At 45.2% G+C, this 15,940-nt stretch overlaps 1 protein-coding gene across 1 annotated transcript in view; it reads right to left on the reverse strand.

The window, feature by feature from the left end:
- Window positions 1–1,524: 1,524 nt before the first annotated feature.
- Window positions 1,525–15,940, reverse strand: part of LOC120964309 (uncharacterized) — a 28,212-nt gene continuing 13,796 nt past the window's right edge. The window contains exons 7-9 of the mRNA XM_073498810.1: window positions 5,837–6,639; window positions 1,989–2,269; window positions 1,525–1,890 (exon numbers count right to left, since the gene is read on the reverse strand). The gene's annotated coding sequence lies outside the window, so the exon portion shown is untranslated. The remainder of the gene's footprint in view (window positions 1,891–1,988; window positions 2,270–5,836; window positions 6,640–15,940) is intronic.

Raw genomic sequence — 15,940 nt, forward strand, 5'->3', positions numbered from 1 at the left:
TAGAAATGAATGATCTATTTTTTTTACCCGTAAAAGGAAAAAAATTAGTCGCTTGGAGCAGAGCGACCGATGGACGGAGAGTGTTTAGTTCAGAGAAGATATTGGCGCATTTTTCTTGCTCGCCCAGCACATTCCAGGAGATGATCGAGTAGGAAGCGTTTTCCATCTAAATAGGAGTGCGCCGATTACATTGCCATAGCACAAAGACTGGATTAGAAGAACTAGCCTACCATGCAAGCTAGTGTTACATTCAGGCAGAGACGGACTACACCTTAGCACTAGTGACGAAACTGAAGACGGGCACCAACCAAAAGCGTGGCAACGCGAGCAGCTTGCTTGACGAATTCGAGGATGCCGGGCACCAAAAGCAATTGATGTTATTTACAACATTGCATACGCACAAACATGTGTGATAAAAGAAGAAGTCCAATTTTTTGGTCCGCTGAAAAACGCTGAAACTTTTCTCACGACGATAATCATCTCTCTTCATCGCTAAACCCAATTTTTAGTCACTAAATTATGTTTCCGCTTTTGGAGATGCTCCCAGGAGCACAGTGAATTTTAGTACACATCCGTACCCCCAGAGTCATAGGGTCAGGATTTCCTCACATTGCAGTATCACACTGGCAACTTTTTTGAGGAGTTTCCTGTAACAAACTGAGAACACGATCTTGCAGAATCAAGAGAAGGAAGTCCCAAATAAAGGGCTGAAAAAACACCGATAGAATTGGAGGGATTCGTCCATGCCATTGTGGAAGTTGCAGACATGGATTTGAGTTGTGATCACATTATTTACTGGGTCTAATTTTTTTACTGGCTTTAATTAGGTCCATGTTATCATTATTAGGGGCGTCATTATAGGTTGGTCCCAGGGAATTATCGTACACCCATGCATATAACCACCATACCGACTCACTTGATGACGAGGTACCAGATCTAAGGTGGTAGTAGTTGCCTCGTAGTATAGTTGGGACCGTGCACGAGAGTACGTCCCGCCGACGCCGACTGCATATGTTTAACAAAGAGAAGCGAAAACTGGAGTGCAAAAAGAAAAAGAAAACCCGGAAATGGCCTCGTCTTGCCTGCTGTATGGGAGCGTCCCCGTCCAGTCTCCGAAACGGTTTTTGAATTCTGCGATTGCTGGATACTGACGTGCCATATACTCTGTACCACTGACCAAGTCTTGAGCTGCTCCTTTTAAAATCCAGTGACTTGCACATACTCGCTTTCAAATTAATCTGTTTGGCAACACTCCAGCTCCGAACTCCACGACCGGAGTGGGTGGAGCGGTGCCGAACGCATCAGCTCTCAGAATCTGACTAGATCGATATCACGCCTTGGCGCGAGGGTGCCGGTCCTAGCGTTTTAGTCAAGCAGGTAATGCAAGTTAGTAGAAATCCATGTTTAGCATATGGTTGTGGCTTGGTTTGTGAATAATGGTATGCATGACACTTTTGTGAATAACGATCTAAAAATGTTTGTGGGTATCATGGGTTTAATACTGTGAATCAATCTCTGACAAAAGAACACCTAAAATTCTGAACAATAAGAATTAAGCAGGTTAAAAACTTGTGAAGGGAAAACAATTATAGAAACTGACTCCAATTGATAAGGTCAAATTTTAAGAATACAAACATCTACTTGATACAATGTCAGCAAGCCTGGCCGCTCATCTTACACCAACGTCACATGGACTTTGACAATCTAACAGTGGAAGGAAACATGTTAAGGAATCGAGTAGAACAGGAAAAAGGCATCGATACTGCCGCTGACCTCCACGTGCAGATCCATGGCCCTCTATCCTCGCAGCATAATGCCAGGCAAATCACCTCTACCTCCTCCTCTATCCCTTTTTGTCCTCCTCAACAGAGAGAAACCACTTCCCTTCCCCTATGCCAAGCATATCATTACAAATAGGATTAGAACAGGACTTAAAACTACAGGGGTTGGAGAAGGTGAAGGGAAGGGGAATTATACCAAGCACTGACCTTCTGTGAGCTGGATCAGCAGAGGGTCTAAAGGGCCGCAGCAAAGGGACAGTGTTAACGGTGGCAACAACCATGGGTGCTTGTTCCCATGGAACCTCTCCTCAGCAGCTGCTAGGGAGTCTCGTGGAGCAGCAGGCTGAGCAGCTCGTCCTGGACGGCAGCAACATTGCCGTGGATGGCTCGACCAAACAGCGAACGTGTCAGCGCCAACTGATCCAGCCGCGAGACGACGAAGGAATCAGGAACATGTAAGTGAAAATAATGTGGTTATCCCTGGAGCCCTAGGAATAATGTAAGTGAAAATAGAAGATAGCGTGTGATTCGCATATACTTAAAGAAAACATCCTCGATAAAAACAACAAAGCAGCAGCAGTTTATGTTATAAGTTTAAGCATAGTTGTTTTTATCATGGTTTGTTCTATGGAAGCAATGCGACATTTAAACCTATTCATAGTAGCAGTTATCGTCTCCTACTAAGGTGCCAAACAATCAGGAAAGCCTACAATATTGAAGGTTGTCATATTCCTCAAAAGTTAATCCAAGGTCATTATCATTTTGATATATTCGTTACGTTATAATTATCTTAAGACACAACATATTTTCCCATTGGCTTCGACGACACATAACTTAGGAGCTATAAAACATTTCCTAAATGCTCTGTAGTGCAGCTGCACTATTTCGCTGAACCGGGCGCACGCTCGTGGACCGCATGATCTGGGACAATTTGATCCCAGACTTGGAAAGTTGCACACCCAGTCATTCTATATATATAAAAATTCTACAATATAGTATGTTGATTTTTCTCCACCTCGTCTGGCCAACCGTAAGAACCCAATGATGACGTAACATGCATTAATTTTGGTACGAGAAAATTCAAAAATCTACAACTTTCAAACCACATGTCGGAATTATGATCTGTTTTCACGGTTGGCTTCCTCGTGACGAGCTCTTCAAAACTAGATCCCATAGGAATATGTTTCGATCATTTTTTTTCAAAAGCAACTTTGATGCTAAATGAGGCAACTTTAGTGCTAAATAGGAGCAACTTTGATGCTAGATGAATTGCACCATATCTATTAGTGAATTCGCCTAGTAGCCTCCTAATTAGCTGTGTGCAGTAGTGTAATGGGTGGTGATTACCATGGTTCCTAAGTTGCATACATTGGAAACTGAGTTGTAGATAGTTTCGTTGCCTGCCATACTGTGAAAGTTGCTTACCGTACAGTGGAATGTTGTCTAACATGGCTTCTAAGTTGTCTGCCTCAGAAATTAAGTTGCCTGCAACACTATGAAGTTGCATACGGGTGATCCTCAATTGCCAAATACTATGAAATTTGACCATCAAGGGACCTAAGTTGCCTACACTGCCGAAAAGTTTTTGTTGGAGCAAGTTGTCTACCATGATTCCAAATTTGGAAACAATGTGGGGATGGACGTTATGAGAGCCTTGTTCTTTCCTTTTCCGGGGAGTCCGTCCGCCAACGCTAATGATCACACAAGTGTTGGCTATCCAGGTCGCGAGTGTTGACTAGTTGCATAAGTGGGGCAGATGAGAACTTGCATAGGGGTCTGGATCAGACAGTTGCCCACAAACCTGCAGAAGTTTTTCATAATTTTTGCATGAGTTGTCGTCGAAAGTCATTGGAATCTCCAGATATTATGATGGAAGACACACATGAGTTGCTTGTTGAATGCACTGTAGTTGCACAAAACACCCCAATAGCCCCATCAATGGGAAACTTTTTAGTGTATTGTAGACAAATGAAATAGTAATGGCAGTCAACTGAGCATCACTAATAGGCAACTTCATAGTGTTTTGTAGGCAACATAGAAAAGCAATAATAAGCAACTTCATAATATTTGTAGGCAATTGGGCATCAATGGTAGGTGACTGACCATCCACGGTAGGCAACTGAGCAATCACGATAAGCAAGTTGTGATAATGTTAGCAAAATTCATTGATACACATAGTGCAATGAAATTGCTTATATGTAGCACTAAAGGTGTCTCATGCTTATTGTGGTTTTCTCATTTTTCATAAACCAAACTAATAGGTAGTCCTTCTAGGGAAAAAATGAAGTTGCCTCCCTATAGCACTAAAGTTGCCTCCATCAAACCCAAAATTGCCTCGATAAAAAGTTTGGGGCGGCAAGGGAGACGAAGGTGGTGGGCGGCGAGGCAAGAGAGAGAAAGTGTCTGGGGTGGACGAAAGTGGAGGGCACTGCCCAGGTTATGACTGGAGTTGCACAATATGTCGGAAGGAGTTGCCTAGGAGTGGATCGGAAGTGGCCCATTTTTTTCCTTTTTTGTTTGTCGAGTGGATTTTCCCAACATTTTTATAAGTGTTTTCTGGCGGTGCTCTTCTTGATTGGATATGTTGGTTCAGAAGAGTGTTCTTTTCACCCTGCTATTCTTGGTTGCAATGTCAGTTAAGTATCTCCTTTGGATCCTGCACATATAGCCACATAGGTCTACCATTTTTTTTGCCTGGAGTTGTCGGCTGCATTGATGAATACGTAGAACATCGTGTGATTTCGGAAAAACTATCAAACAACAGAAGCAACAAAAACACATAGAAAAAGATACCATCGTTGCCCTACATAGTTTGCATCCTTTTTTTATGCACAATGCATGAAAGATAACATAGTTGCCCATAATTAACCATACAGTTGCCTAAAATCATGTATCGCATTGCCCAATCCTCATGAACAGAAACATTACCAAGACCACGATTTGGCCAATATCTAAAGGTTTTAGATACCTTTCAAGTAAGTTTGTGTCATGGTCGTGTGTCAAGAATTTCTTCTCCTCTGGTGGGATCCCTTGGTATGATTGTAAACACTTGGCAAATGATCATAGAGGGTGGCGGCGTGGAGCTAGTCAATTGGTAGTCATGGTAACCAATTTAGAAGGATCCTTCGCTCATAGGTAGTCATACTAGGGGGACAAGAAGTTGCTTTCCTATAGCACTAAAGTTGCCTTTATAGCACACAAAGTTGCTCGAAAAATAAGTTCGTCAAAACCTACTCATATGGGATCTAGTTTTCAAGAACTCGTCGCGAGAAATCCAATAGTGAAAACGGATCTAAATTTTGACACTTGAGTGAAAAGTTATGACTTTTAAAAAAAATTAAAACCCAAAATAAATGCACGTGGTTTCTCGGCTGAGGTAACCTGAGGATGGGTAACTATGTACTTTCTTTTTTTTGGTAGGCTCGGATGACGTGTCATATCACTTTTCTAATATGGTGGGTGTGCTCGAGCAGTCCATCTAGCGCATGGGCGCTTCCTAGACAGGTCCAAAACATTTAGGACAATTGCAAAAAAGATGCAGTATTCAACCAGAGGAGAAATAATGTTACAGTCAAAGCGTCGGCCTCGCTACATAAATATTGAGTAGAAAGCAACAATTTAGATGCAAGGATACATAAGGTTCAGTACGCAACATCAATATTCAGTAAAGAGCAGAACATATATATATATGCGATTCTTTAAGGGAGCGCGTGTGTATTTTTTGTGGTCTGTGATTAGCTTAATGCTAGCTAAAATAATAAAACATGCTGCTTCAGTTAAGGCAATGAAATATGAACCTTATGACACCTAAAAATGAGGTAGCATATTCTACTGTGAAACATTAGACTATCGATGAAGTACTTTTGAATAGAACATGAACTTCCCAAATGCAACGCCTACCCTGATTTGCAATGTTCTAAACCCAATAATATAAGGTATTACATATGAAGTTTAATACTGACGATATAGAGAGAAAATGGACATGTGCGAGGTTACTGAATAACCAGTCAAGAAAATGATATCTGCACAAAAGTAAGGGCTGAGAAATCTGAAACCTGAGTAGGAAGGTCCTCTGCTTTAAGCCTATGCATCCACTTATAGAATAAACCTGTACCAAAGTAAAATCAAGCGAACATCATTTTAACTATTTACTCGCCATGTAAGTTCAAAAGAACATCTTTTAACATATTTCCTGCTATATACTTTTTCTTTCCTCTCTGCTTCCTTCAAATCAACGATGGCGACCTTGGTCCTCTCCGATTTAAAGGAACCAGAGAGGAAATATACAAAGCATGTAGCAGCAATAGTTAAAGATGTTCTTTTGAACTTACATGGCTATTTTTTTCTGCAAACATGCCAATCTACTGCCATCTCACCAACCTTAATTTTTACCTTTTCATAGATGTACATTTGATTTTGAGCAAGTAGAGAGGCACTATATGATAGCATTCACAACAAGAAATAGTAAAAGATTGTTCTTATAAGAATATATAAAACATTGGATAAGGAAAAGCATTGAATCCACTTAGATCTGTACGTATCATTAGTAAACCATACGAGGAGTTACCTAGCTTTCTTTTTGCTAGCTGTTGTGCGTTTCTCATCGCAATCCACATCCTCTTACCAACAAGGCATCGGCTTCTTAAAATCAGAATCACAGAGCCAAATTTTCTCAAACTTTAAAGGATATATGTAGAAATGACACAACAAAGGGAAGAACCAGTGGCGGCTAAACTGAATATGAGAAAGCTAGTGCAATATAAAAATCATTACTGAGAGCTCAGTTATCGACCTGAGCTAACATGAGAACATAAGAAAACATCAACGAATAATTAGGTTGAACCAAGGCCTTCTTCACCTGCATAGAATAGAAGAATAAATAAGGTATCGTCATAGCAGAGCAGCAATAACTTGGAAAAAAATTGTTTAGATGCATATAGATTGTTTCCTTACTTAAAACCGAAAGAATTCAGAGTGAGGGTGTTATGGCCGGTTTAGCTAGGCCCACCGGGCAATCTTAGCGCACAAGTTATCTTAGGTTAATTCTTATGTATCTAGGTTATAAATATAGGCTGTAAGACTCTTTTTGGAATTAAGCAATAAGAATATTATTATCCCTATTGCCCGGCTCCCAGAGGAGCCGGAACCCTAGCTGCCTCTAACCCTAGCTGCCGCCGCCATCTCCCTCCGACGCGACGGCGCCCAGCCGCCGGCGCGCCCGATCATCGCCCCGTCCTACTCCATCCTTCCCCTACAACCTACAGAGCAGGTCCGGTAGGATCCCTGGTTCTACCAATTTGGTATCCAGAGACTCGGGTTCGATCATGTCGTCATCAACACCCACGCCGCCGCTGCCCATCATCACCACCGCCCCAATGACCACTGCCGGGTCCCCAACGCCGCCGGCCCCGATCACCTCCGCGCCGCCGGCCCCCGTCACTTCCGCGCCGCCGACAACCTCCGTCTTCACGCCGAAGGAGATGACCAGCACCCTGCGGGACCTCGTGACGGCCGTCCAGGGCATCTCCCTGTACTTGGCCGGCCCGCACACCACCCCGCCGGCTGCGCCCCCCGCCTACAGCCACCCGGCGACGCACTGGCCGATCCAGAATGCGTTGGGCCCGAGCGGGACGCCCCTGCTGCCGTTCCAGGCGGGCTACACCGGCGGGCCTCCGCCGCTGCTGCACTTGCCCTGGTACTCGGTACCCACGGTGATCGCCGGGGCCCATCCGTCGCTCCAGCTGCCGCCCGCCCCAGCGCCGTCCTGGCCGCAGTGGCCCGCGCCGGTTCTCGCGGCGCCACCCGCGCCTCCCGCGCCCGCCCCAGCCCCGCAGTGGCCGCACTGGCCCGCGCCGGCCCCAGCCGCGCCAACCGCGCCGGTCCAGCTCCCACCGCCGTCGGTCAGCTCCGGACTGGGCCAGTCTACACCGGGAGGACTTCCGATCCAGCAGGTCCGGTTTCCGCCGTCACCATCCCCGATACCGGCCTGGCTAACCGGGACGTCGCCACCGCCAGTTTACACAGAGGCCGGGGACCCACCGGTACCCACGCTGCAGTCTGGGGCCTCGTCCGGCTCCGCGGGGGCCTATGACGGCCTCCCCACCGTTGACCGGGCGCCGTCATCATCACTGTTCTGCACCGCCGAGCCGGTCGGCCATGGCGCGCCGACCCAGACGCCGCCACGGTTCGCCAAGATCGATTTCGCCACTTATGACGGCACAGAGGACCCGATTAACTGGCTCAACCAGTGTGAGCAGTTTTTGTTGGGTAACGTAGCAATAATTCAAAATTTTCCTACGTGTCACCAAGATCAATCTAGGAGATGCTAGCAACGAGAGAGAGGGAGTGCATCTTCATACCCTTGAAGATCGCTAAGCGGAAGCGTTACAAGAACGCGGTTGATGGAGTCGTACTCGCAGCGATTCAAATCGCGGAAGATCCGATCTAGCGCCGAACGGATGGCGCCTCCGCGTTCAACACACGTACAGCCCGGGGACGTCTCCTCCTTCTTGATCCAGCAAGGGGAGAGGAGAAGTTGAGGGAGAACTCCAGCAGCACGACGGCGTGGTGGCAATGGAGCTCGTGGTTCTCCGGCAGAGCTTCGCTAAGCACTACGGAGGAGGAGGTGTATGAGGAGGGAGGGCTGCGCCAGGGAAGAGGTGCGGCTGCCCTCCCACCCATCCACTATATATAGGTGCAAGGGGAGAGGGGGAGGCGCCCTAGGGTTTCCCCTAGGGGGCGGCGGCCAAGCAGATTGGGTCTTCCTAGGGAAAATCCTAGGGAGACTTGCCCCCCAAGCCAAGCAGGTGGAGGCTTGCCTCCCAAGCCAGGTGGAGGCGCCCCACCTCCCCAAGTAACATGGGAAAGGGTGTGGGGGGCGCACCACCCCTTAGTGGGCTGGTTTGCCCCTTCCCCTTCGGCCCATGAGGCCCTCCAACACTTGCCGGGGCACCCGAAACACCTTTCGGTCATGCTGGCCATAGCCTGGTACCCCCGGAACACTTCCGGACTCCAATACCCTCGTCCAATATATCAATCTTCACCGCCGGACCATTCCGGAACTCCTCGTGATGTCCGGGATCTCATCCGGGACTCCGAACTACCTTCGGTAACCAGATACTATTTCCCATAACAACTCTAGCGTCACCGAACCTTAAGTGTGTAGACCCTACGGGTTCGGGAACCATGCAGACATGACCGAGACACCTCTCCGGCCAATAACCAATAGCGGGATCTGGATACCCATATTGGCTCCCACATGTTCCACGATGATCTCATCGGATGAACCACGATGTCGGGGATTCAATCAATCCCGTATACAATTCCCTTTGTCTATCGGCATGTTGCTTGCCCGAGATTCGATCGTCGGTATCCCAATACCTCGTTCAATCTTGTTACTGGCAAGTCTCTTTACTCGTTCCATAACGCATGATCCCGTGGCTAACTCCTTAGTCACATTGAGCTCATTATGATGATGCATTACCGAGTGGGCCCAGAGATACCTCTCCGTCATACGGAGTGACAAATCCCAGTCTCGATTCGTGCCAACCCAACAGACACTTTCGGAGATATCTGTAGTGCACCTTTATAGCCACCTAGTTACGTTGTGACGTTTGGTACACCCAAAGCATTCCTACGGTATCCGGGAGTTGCACAATCTCATGGTCTAAGGAAATGATACTTGACATTAGAAAAGCTCTAGCAAACGAACTACACGATCTTGTGCAATGCTTAGGATTGGGTCCTTGTCCATCGCATCATTCTCCTAATGATGTGATCTCGTTATCAATGACATCCAATGTCCATGGTCTGGAAACCATAACCATCTATTGATCAATGAGCTAGTCAACTAGAGGCTTACTAGGGACATGTTGTGGTCTATGTATTCACACATGTATTACGGTTTCCAGTTAATACAATTGTAGCATGAACAATAGACAATTATCATGAACAAGGAAATACAATAATAACCATTTTATTATTGCCTCTAGGGCATATTTCCAAAAGTCTCCCACTTGCACTAGAGTCAATAATCTAGTTCACATCACCATGTGATTAACACTCAAAGTTCACATCGCCATGTGACTAATACCCAAGAGTTTACTAGAGTCAATAATCTAGTTCACATCACCATGTGATTAACACTCAATGAGTTCTAGGGTTTGATCATGTTATGCTTACGAGAGAGGTTTTAGTCAACAAGTCTGCAACATTCAGATCCGTGTGTGCTTTACAAATCTCTATGTCATCTTGTAGATGCAGCTACCACGCGCTACTTGGAGCTGTTCCAAATAACTGCTCTACTATACGAATCTGGTTTACTACTCAGAGTCATCCGCATTAGTGTCAAAGTTTGCATCGTCGTTACGCTTTACGACGAACTCTTTTACCACCTCCATAATCGAGAAAATTCCTTAGTCCACTAGTTATTAAGGATAAGTTCGAGCGCTGTCATGTGATCCATTCCTCGATCACTATTGTACCCCTTGACTAACTCATGGCAAGGCACACTTCAGGTGCGGTACACAGCATAGCATATTGTAGAGCCTACGTCTAAAGCATAGGGGACGACCTTCGTCCTTTCTCACTCTTCTGCCGTGGTCAGGTCTTGAGTCTTACTCAATACTCACACCTTGTAACACAGCCAAGAACTCCTTCTTTGCTGATCTATTTTGAACTCCTTCAAAATCTTGTCACGGTATGTATTCATTTGAAAGTATTATTGAGCGTTTTTTATCTATCCTTATAGATCTTGATGCTCAATGTTCAAGTAGCTTAATCCAGGTTTTCCATTGAAAAACACTTTTCAAATAACCCTGTATGCTTTCCAGAAATTCTACATCATTTCTGATCAACAATATGTTAACAACATATACTCATCAAAAATTCTATAGTGCTCCCACTCACTTCTTTGGAAATATAAGTTTCTCATAAACTTTGTATAAACCCAAAATCTTTGATCATCTCATCAAAGCGTACATTCCAACTCTGAGATGCTTACTCCAGTCCTTAGAAGGATTGCTGGAGCTTTGCATACTTGTTAGCATCTTTCAGGATTGACAAAACCATCTGGTTGTATCACATACAACCTTTCCTCAAGAAAATCATCGAGGAAACAATGTTTTGACATCCTATCTGCAAGATTTCATAAATAATGCAGTAACTGCTAATATAGTTCCAACAGACTCTTAGCATCGCTACGAGTGAGAAAATCTCATCGTAGTCAACTCCTTGAACTTGTCGGAAAACATCTTAACGACAAGTCGAGCTTTCTTAATGGTGATACTTACCATCATTGTCTGTCTTCCCTTTTAAAATCCATGTGTACCCAACAGCCTTACGACCATCAAGTAGTTCTTTCAAAGTCTATACTTTGTTTTCATACATGGATCCTCTCGGTTTTATGGCCTCAAGCCATTCGTCGGAATCCGGGCCCACCATCGCTTCTCCATAGCTCGTAGGTTCATTGTTGTCTAGCAACATGACTTCCAAGACAGGATTACGTACCACTCTGAAGTAGTACGCATCCTTGTCGTCCTACGAGGTTTGGTAGTGACTTGATCCGAAGTTTCATGATCACTATCATAAGCTTCCACTTCAATTGGTGTAGGTGCCACAGGAACAACTTCCTGTGCCCTGCTACACACTAGTTGAAGTCATGGTTCAATAACCTCATCAAGTCTCCACCATCCTCCCACTCAATTCTTTCGAGCGAAACTTTTCCTCGAGAAAGGACCCGTTTCTAGAAACAATCACTTTTGCTTCCAGATCTGAAATAGGAGGTATACCCAACTGTTTTGGGTATTCTATGAAGATGCATTCATCCGCTTTGGGTTCGAGCTTATCAGCCTGAAACTTTTTCACATAAGTGTCGCAGCCCCAAACTTTTAAGAAACGACAGCTTAGGTTTCTCTAAACCATAGTTCATACGGTGTCGTCTCAACGGAATTGCGTGGTGCCCTATTTAAAGTGAATGCGGTTGTCTCTAATGCCTAACCCATAAACGATATTGTAATTCGATAAGAGACATCATGGTATGCACCATATCCAATAGGGTGCAGTTATGATGTTCGGACACACCATCACACTGGTGTTCCAGGCGGTATTAGTCATGAAACAATTTCCACAATTTCTTAATTGTGTGCCAAACTCGTAACTCAGATATTCATCTCCATGATCATATCACAGACATTTTATCCTCTTGTCACGACGATCTTCAACTTCACTCTGAAATTACTTGAACCTTTCAATAATTCAGACTTGTGTTTTATCAAGTAAATATACTCAGCATCTACTCAAATCATCTGTGAAGCAAGAACATAACGATATCCACTGCATGCCTCAGCACTCATTGGACTGCACACATCAAATGTATTACTTCCAACAAGTTGCTCTCTTGTTCTATCTCACTGAAAACGAGGCCTTTCAGTCATCTTGCCCATGTGGTATGATTTGCATGTCTCAAGTGATTCAAAATCAAGTGAGTCCAAACGATCCATCTGTATGGACTTTCTTCATACTAATAGACATGGTTCGCATGTCTCAATCTTTTCAAAAACGAGTGAGTCCAAAGATCCATCAACATGGAGCTTCTTCATGCGTTTTATCCCAATATGACTCAAATAGCAGTGCCACAAGTATGTGGTACTATCATTACTATATTATATCTTTTGGCATGAACATGTGTATCACTACGATCGAGATTCAATAAACCATTCATTTTAGGCGCAAGACCATTGAAGGTATTATTCAAATAAAAGAGTAACCATTATTCTCCTTAAATGAATAACCGTATTGCGATAAACATAATCCAATCATGTCTATGCTCAACGCAAACATCAAATAACAATTATTTAGGTTTAACACCAATCTCGATGGTAGAGGGAGCATGCGATGCTTGATCACATCAACCTTGGAAACACTTCCAACACATATCGTCATCTCATCTTTAGCTAGTCTCCGTTTATTTCGCAGCTTTTATTTCGAGTTACCAACACTTAGCAACCGAACCGGTATCTAATACCCTGGTGCTACTAGGAGTACTAGTAAAGTACACATTAATATAATGTATATCCAATATACTTCTGTCGACCTTACCAGCCTTCTCATCTACCAAGTATCTAGGGTAGTTCTGCTTCAGTGACCGTTCCCCTCATTACAGAAGCACTTAGTCTCGGGTTTGTGTTCTACCTTGGGTTTCTTCACTAGAGCAGCAACTGATTTGCCGTTTCATGAAGTATCCCTTCTTGCCCTTGCCCTTCTTGAAACTAGTGGTTTTACCAACCATCAACAATTGATGCTCCTACTTGATTTCTACATTCGCGGTATCAAACATCGCGAGTTTCTCAAGGATCATCATGTCTATCCCTGATATGTTATAGTTCATCACGAAGCTCTAATAGCTTGATGGCAGTGACTATGGAGAACCATCACTATCTCATCTGGAAGACAACTCCCACTCGATTCAAGCGATTGTTGTACTCAGACAATCTGAGCACATGCTCAACGATTGAGCTTTTCTCCCTTAGTTTGCAGGCCTAAGAAACTTGTCAGAGGTGTCATACCTCTTGACGTGGGCACGAGCCTAAAATCCCAATTTCAGCTCTTGGAACATCTCATATGTTCCGCGACGTTTCAAAATGTCTTCGATGCCTCAATTCTAAACCGTTTAACATTATGCACTGATCTATCACGTAGTCATCAAAACGTGTATGTCCGATGTTCACAACATCCACAAACGACGCTCGAGGTTCAACACACCGAGCGGTGCATTAAGGACATAAGCCTTCTGTGCAGCAATGAGGACAATCCTCAATTTACGGACCGAGTCCGCATAATTGCTACTATCACTTTCAACTAAATATTCTCTAGGAACATATCTTAGTAGAACTAAAGCGTAAGCTACGACATAATTTACAAAGACCTTTTGACTATATTCATGATAATTAAGTTCATCTAATCAAATTATTTAATGAACTCCCACTCAGATAGACATCCCTCTAGTCATCTAAGTGATACATGATCCGAGTCAACTAGGCCGTGTCCGATCATCACATGAGACGGACTAGTCATCATCGGTGAACATCTCCATGTTGATCGTATCTACTATACGACTCATGTTCGACCTTTCGGTCTCTTGTGTTCCGAGGCCATGTCTGTACATGCTAGGATCATCAAGTCAACCTAAGTGTTTCGCATGTGTAAATCTGGCTTACACCCGTTGTATGTGAACGTTAGAATCTATCACACCCGATCATCACGTGGTGCTTCGAAACAACGAACCTTCGCAACGGTGCACAGTTAGGAGGAACACATCTCTTGAAATTTTAGTGAGGGATCATCTTATTTATGCTACCGTCGTTCTAAGCAAATAAGATGTAAACATGACAAACATCACATGCAAATCATAAAGCGACATGATATGGCCAATATCATCTTGCGCCTTTTGATTTCCATCTTCGAGGCGCGGCATGATCACCTTCGTCACCGGCATGACACCGTGATCTCCATCATCGTGTCTTCATGAAGTTGTCTCGCCAACTATTACTTCTACTACTATAGCTAACGGTTAGCAACAAAGTAAAGTAATTACATGGCGTTTTTCATTGACACGCAGGTCATACAATAAATTAAGACAACTCCTATGGCTCCTGCCGGTTGTCATAATCATCGACATGCAAGTCGTGATTCCTATTACAAGAACATGATCAATCTCATACATCACATATATATAATTCATCACATCCTTTTGGCCATATCACATCACATAGCATACCCTGCAAAAACAAGTTAGACGTCCTCTAATTGTTGTTGCATGTTTTACATGGCTGCTATGGGTTTCTAGCAAGAACGTTTCTTACCTACGCAAAAGCCACAACGGTGATATGCCAATTGCTATTTACCCTTCATAAGGACCCTCTTCATCGAATCCAATCCAACTAAAGTGGGAGAGACAGACACCCGCTAGCCACCTTATGCATCAAGTGCATGTCAGTCGGTGGAACCTGTCTCACGTAAGAGTACATGTAAGGTCGGTCCGGGCCGCTTCATCCCACAATGCCGCCGAATCAAGATAAGACTAGTAACGGTAAGCAAATTGAACAAATCATCGCCCACAACTACTTTGTGTTCTACTCGTGCATAGAATCTACGCATAGACCTGGCTCATGATGCCACTGTTGGGGAACGTAGCAATAATTCAAAATTTTCCTACGTGTCACCAAGATCAATCTAGGAGATGCTAGCAACGAGAGAGAGGGAGTGCATCTTCATACCCTTGAGGATCGCTAAGCGGAAGCGTTACAAGAATGCGGTTGATGGAGTCGTACTCGGAGCGATTCAAATCGCGGAAGATCCGATCTAGCGCCGAACGGACGGCGCCTCCGCGTTCAACACACGTACAGCCCGGGGACGTCTCCTCCTTCTTGATCCAGCAAGGGGAGAGGAGAAGTTGAGGGAGAACTCCAGCAGCACGACGGCGTGGTGGCAATGGAGCTCGTGGTTCTCCGGCAGAGCTTCGCTAAGCACTACGGAGGAGGAGGAGGAGGAGGTGTATGAGGAGGGAGGGCTGCGCCAGGGAAGAGGTGCGGCTGCCCTCCCACCCATCCACTATATATAGGTGCAAGGGGAGAGGGGGAGGCGCCCTAGGGTTTCCCCTAGGGGGCGGCGGCCAAGCAGATTGGGTCTTCCTAGGGAAAATCCTAGGGAGACTTGCCCCCCAAGCCAAGCAGGTGGAGGCTTGCCTCCCAAGCCAGGTGGAGGCGCCCCACCTCCCCAAGTAACATGGGAAAGGGTGTGGGGGGCGCACCACCCCTTAGTGGGCTGGTTTGCCCCTTCCCCTTCGGCCCATGAGGCCCTCCAACACTTGCCGGGGCACCTGAAACACCTTTCGGTCATGCTGGCCATAGCCTGGTACCCCCGGAACACTTCCGGACTCCAATACCCTCGTCCAATATATCAATCTTCACCGCCGGACCATTCCGGAACTCCTCGTGATGTCCGGGATCTCATCCGGGACTCCGAACTACCTTCGGTAACCAGATACTATTTCCCATAACAACTCTAGCGTCACCGAACCTTAAGTGTGTAGACCCTACGGGTTCGGGAACCATGCAGACATGACCGAGACACCTCTCCGGCCAATAACCAATAGCGGGATC

This window comes from Aegilops tauschii, chromosome 5, assembly GCF_002575655.3.
Source record: "Aegilops tauschii subsp. strangulata cultivar AL8/78 chromosome 5, Aet v6.0, whole genome shotgun sequence".
NCBI lineage: Eukaryota > Viridiplantae > Streptophyta > Magnoliopsida > Poales > Poaceae > Aegilops > Aegilops tauschii.